Source organism: Octopus bimaculoides, chromosome 1, assembly GCF_001194135.2.
Source record: "Octopus bimaculoides isolate UCB-OBI-ISO-001 chromosome 1, ASM119413v2, whole genome shotgun sequence".
NCBI classification, from domain to species: Eukaryota; Metazoa; Mollusca; class Cephalopoda; order Octopoda; family Octopodidae; genus Octopus; species Octopus bimaculoides.
In genome coordinates, this window is record NC_068981.1 from 164,187,723 (window position 1) to 164,193,972 (window position 6,250).

The following is a 6,250-nucleotide window of genomic DNA, read 5'->3' on the forward strand; positions in this document are numbered from 1 at the left end:
TATGTATATATATATGTGTGTGTATATGTTTGTGAATCTGTGTTTGTCCCCTCGACATCGCTTGACGACCGATGCTGGTGTGTTTACGTCTCCGTAACTTAGCGGTTCGGCAAAAGAGACCGATAGAATAAGTACTAGGCTTACAAAGAATAAGTTCTGGGGTCGATTTGTTCGACTAAAAGCGGTGCTCCAGCATGGCCGCAGTCAAATGACTGAAACAAGTAAAAGAGTAAGAGTAAAGAGTCGCTTCTCGGTCTTTTGGCTAAGGTTAAAGTGCTGCATTTGCCCTTATCAGCTTAATATCTGATATGGTTCCTATTTGGGGCCATTGATATTAACATAATTTTTTGAAGGAGGCGAAGAGTTAGTGGATTGCTCTGCCTTTGCCGCGAAAGCACGAAAGAAGGTGGTGAACTGGTAGAATCGTTATGGCGGTGGGTAAAATGCTTGGCGGCATTTCATCCGTCTTTACGATTTGAGTTCTAATTCCGTCGAGGTTGATTTTGCCTTTTATCATTTCAAGGTCGGTAAGATAAGTCCCAGTTGAATAGTTGGGGTCGATTTAATCGACTTGCTCCTCCTCTCGAAATTGTTGTCTTTGTGCTAAAATTTGAGACCAATACTTATTTATTTATACAAACCTAATTATTTATCTATCTATCTATATATGTATGTGCGTGTGTGTATGTTTGTATGTTTCTGTTTGTCCCCCAACATCCCTTGACAATAGATGCTGGTGTGTTTACCTTTCCGTAACTTAGCGGTTCGGCAAAACAGACCGATAGAATAAGCACTAGGCTTACAAAGATTAAGTTCTAGGGTCGATTTGCTCGACTAAAAGGTGGTGTTCCAGCATGGCCGCAGTAAAATTACTGAAACAAATAAAAGAATAAAAGAATATATATATATATATACAAACAAAGTAGGTTTTACTGTATTCTGCATTCTAAAGAGAAGCATTTTAACCGGCCTACTATGAAATTTCATCCCGACAATCTGTGCTTTATTAACTGAAAACAATAGCGCCTGGCTAGATTTATGGTAGATGGTCACTTTATCTAAGGCATATTAGAGATAAATGGACTAAGGTTCAAGGACGTGGGTGGTGATTATAGCGATGGGGGTAACAAAAGTGATTGTGTGTGTAAATGCTTGTAGGACGTGGGGAATAGAAGGTAAGGTTAGAAAAGAAAAGAGCAAAGGTATATAACGAATGAATAAAGAATGTGACAGAATGGAAAGAAAAGGATAGGATAGGGAGAGAAATAGAGTAAATGAAGGGAGAGAAATGAAGGACAAAAGGGAAATAAAGAAATGGAACAGAGATATGTTGAGGATGAGAAAGTGAGAAAAGATTGATGGAGATGTGGAAGGAAGAGAAATAGAGAGGATAAGCTGTGTAGATTAAAGAGAAAAGGAAAACGGAGAGAAGAAAAGAACAATGGCGGATAAAAGAAAGAAAAGGATGGAAAAAAGGGAAGGAAGAATGAAAAGAAGGAAGGAAAAAGAAGGAACTGAGATGGGAAGGTTCGAAAAAGAAAGAGAGGAAAATAATACGTAAGATCCTTTCTACTAAAGGCACAAGGCCTGAAATTGGGGGGTGGGGGTAAGTAGATTACATATATATATATATATATATATATATATATATATATATATATCCAAAATGGAGACAAACGCAAGCTTTTCTATGTGATTGGCTCGAATAATTAATGAGAATTTTCTTTACATGAAATCAATGGTAGCTTTAATACACAAATAAAGAATCCTCATCCACCAAATCAGTTCTGAGCACACATTCTCATTGTTCGATATTTACGTACATACACACACACGCACATACGCATGCACACACACACACACACACACACATACACACACACATACACACATATATATGCACCATATTCCTCCACACACGTTCGGTCTTTTAATTTCACTAAAAAGGATTTAGTCGACTCGAGTCTATAGTAGGAGACACTTGCCTAAGGTGCCACACATTTTGTTTTGAAGGTAATACACCACCCGTTTTTATTTTTATCCATTTAGAAAAAGGGAATGATTCCTTGAGAACAGATGATCTTACGCTGAGCAGTAAAGCCCCATGGCTCGTTGTGAGCTTATACGGACGTGACAACTGTTAAACAGGCACTATGGCACTCACTGGGTTCCTCAAGATTTTGTGATTTATGCTAGACAGCAATAAATATTTAATCTAGCTATAATATTTATATTTTAAATTATTTCTCAAAACTGTCTTTATTGAGATTAAATTATAAATAGGAAAACAAAGATAATTGATGATGCGTCAAGAACTGATACAATTTATTCGTATAAGTTCTATTCCACGCAGGTATTTAAAATGTGGCAGATTTTTTTATTGGGGCTGTATACGAAAATATATTTTTCTAATTTTGAAAGGCCAGTAATTTTGAAGGAATTTTGAGGGGAGGGTGTAGTCAATTTCATCGACCCCATTGTTTAACTGGTTTTCATTTTATCGACCTCGAAGCGATGAACATGAAAGTCGACCACGGCGGTATTGGAACAGCTATATGCGAATTTATCGATAAGAAACTACTACACACAAAAATTAACTTCTGTTCGACTGAAATAATTTTTTTCATTTATTTTTTTTCATTTTTTTTTCTTCTTTCTTGCAAACTAAGGCGAAGTAACGTTTGTAAAATACCATTCAATGAAGGAGGGTGCTGGAAAACGAAAGGCTAAGAATTACTGATTTAGAGGATCCCAGCAGCTCATTAAGTATATTAGCGAGAACTTGGAATGAAGATGAACAAAATAGGAGAACTGACGAGTAGAGAGCTCAGTGAATGGAAATGCACATGTGTCGTATTATTAACTTGATCGGACTTTTAGTGCCAAGAATGCCAAAGCTTTGTTGCCAAGACCTCTGAATATGTTGCCAAGTAAGGTCACAAGTATATCTGTTTCCTAATGATTGAACTTGCAATTAGAAATTCTTAGAACTCGTCGCTAATTGCGGCTTATTTCCTGGCTCTTGTATCGTTATATTCGACGTCCAATCAATGATTAAGATAAAGGTCACTGCTGGGTGAGGTAGTGATAGAGTTAGTTTTCGTGTGTTTACTGATACTGCAGGTGATGGTGGTGGAGCTTGACTTTGATGCTTGGTGGTAGTGGTTTTGAAGGAATTAACATGCAGGCTAGCTAGTGTTGGTACTGCTGTTACTGCTGATGATGATTTTCCTTCATTTTATGTATCACTTTAAGAACAATAGCGTCCTTGGTTACAGGTATCTAACTGGCCAAATTATTGGTTCTGTGCATTTACGACCGCGAGAGCGACGAAGTGTATTCTGTTCAACAAAGTACGGAACAAATTTTGCAAGAAATTTTTCGGTCGAATGCACCTGTTTATCGGTGTATTTGACGAAGCCTTACATCTTTCATTGGCATGCATCACTAAATACTACATACACAAACATACATACAGTCATACACGTATTTATCCAACGTAATCCGAATTCTAAAAGACGTGTATGCATACACATGCTCACGCGCGCGCATGCACACACACATATCTATACAGAGGGAGGGAGAGGGAAAGGAGTGGAAGAGAAGGGGAGGAAAAGAGAGACCGATAGACAGATAGACAGACAAACTGACAAACAACTTGTGTTCTTTGCACTGCTGATTCAGACCCGTATTTCTTCCATACTCTCACAAGCAAATTTGTGAACGAACTATCATTCTTGATAAACTTGATTAAACCTTGGAAGATACTCACATTCTTATATCTGCAATATTTAGAGAGCACATTAAAAATATAGATTAATCAAGTTTATTTATAAAATTCGAACAGTTAAATACAATGAGAATATTTTCGAAGAGATTTGTTAGATTTGTTTTGTAAGGTATGCATTGTATCAAATTTCCCTTCAAATTTGACCAGGTGAACGACCTGACATTTACATATTTGCATCATGGAGGATGTATTCCATCTCAATCCCAGATTTTTTTAATTAAATTTTTTTGACTAAGTAGTTTGAAACTTCGAATACTGGTAGAATTTCCCACGTAGAACACGGTTTACTCTGAACGTTTTTGACAAAAATTCCTATTTTAGAAGTTTTTTCGTGTTAAAGTTGTCGTATTTGGGTAATTTCAACCAATCAACGACGTGTATTCGGTTGAAGAAAGCTACTGCTGTTTGCGATAGTAGTCGAAGAGGAGCAACAGAATATAGCAGACGACGTTATTGTTGTTTTAGCCCCAGGAAGCCATCTTTTCCAGATGGCTATCGACACACAGTCTGTGTCCGTATAGCATTTGCGCGCGCGCACACACACACACACACACAAACGATGAGCTTTTACACAGTTTCTGTCTATACCTAGCAAATGATCTCACAAGGAATTAGTCGGCCAACAGCCATATTAGTAGACACTTGCCTGTGTGCTGCGCACTAGGACTGATCTTTAAACTGGAATTAATCTTTAGCAGGAGAGGGTATTACCTATGAGAAATAAGACTTAGATAAATTCCATGGAGTATGTCTAAATTCATTAAAATCGAAATATAATTTACAAAAGAGCTCAACGAATATAAATAAAAAAATTATAGTATGGCTACGACAAAAGTCACTGGGAAGGAAAAACGGTGTGTGTGTGTATATGTATGTATGTATGTATGTATGTATGTATGTATGTATGTATGTAGGCATGCATGTATGTATGTATGTGTGTATGTATGTATGTATTTATGTATATATGTATGTACGTTTATATGTGTGTATACTTTGAATTAACATGCAACATGCGGAAGATCCCGAAAAGCAGTAGACCAGTAATAAATGATACAAAAATGTTGATGGGTATGCGTAGGCAGAGAGAGCTTTGAACGCAACAGCCTTAATTAAATCCCTATGAAATCAGAGATATGCAAGGAATGTCACTATTTCGATTAATATCTACTGAAACGCTAGAAGATTAACCAACAGATAACTGAATGGATCAATACGTACTGTATGTATAAATATAAATATGGTGGTATGGTATATATGTGCCTGCATATTTTCAAAGTTTTTGTTAAATATCTGCAATCTCTGAATTAGCCTTGATTTGTCGGGTTTTCTGAGGTTCGCTTCAGGAAACTTGGTGCTCAGGCAGTTACTTATCAAACCTTGTACTTCATTAATGACAGCCATAAATCTAAAATTATACTTAGGATGTAATAATTGCATATTTCACATTTCATCAACACAGTTTCGTTTTCCCTATGTTTCAACGTTCTTTTAGCATCTCCTGGACAATTAATTTCTACTGCTGAACACATATTCTATCCCTGCCCCATATCCTTGTCTGCTATGCTTTGACTTTATTTTACGGCATTTTGGGCAGAACATTTTCATAAAAGGGTAAAAGATACTCTCTACACCACTTCAGACTTCTTACCATTTTACCTTCCACTTTCTACGAATAACATTTTCTAGTGATTTCGCCAGCAGCTCATTCCTTCTAAGTAAACAACATCGTGTTGACGTCTTTAGACTATTGCTTGTAATGAGAGTCACATCATCTATGTGTAATTCACCGAAGTTGCATCGGTGTTCATATCTAAGGGTGATAACTGATGTAACTTCCATCGACTTAACACTTTTACTTGTTTCGTGCACCAAGTATTTTGGTGATATTCACATTTCTGGATGACAGATGCATACCTTTATAAAATAAGCTAATATACACAATGTTGGAATAAAATAGACTACTCTGTCTACTAGGTTACTGTCACTCTGAAGTTTTCTGACCACATACGTAGTCGTGTGTTATCGTCTGTCGATCAGTAATACGTCTATCATCTGGTGTTCTATTACAGCAAAATGTATGTTTGTATGCATACAAGCATCCAATTGCTTGCATATATGCTTGAATGTAGGTGGACATACAGGACATGCATGTAGGCATATATGTATAGATATAGGTATGTAGGCCTATATTTTTATGTATGCATCCATGTGTATAATTAAATTTCTTCTTTCCTTTGCGTATATTTAGATATATGCATGCATGCATGCATACATGCATATATGTATGTGTGTATATATGCATACACACACAAATATATGTATGTGTGTATGTATGTGTGCATATATGCATGTTTGCAAGTATATAATCCATGTACGTATATATGCAAGCGTTCGTATGCATATATCTATGCATCAATATACATACATACCTACATATATATATATATATATATATATATA

At 36.4% G+C, this 6,250-nt stretch overlaps 1 pseudogene; it reads left to right on the plus strand.

Annotated features, from left to right (window-relative positions):
• The first annotated feature begins 242 nt into the window (after positions 1-242).
• On the plus strand, positions 243-467 carry LOC128250051 (U2 spliceosomal RNA; annotated as a pseudogene).
• Positions 468-6,250: the final 5,783 nt, after the last annotated feature.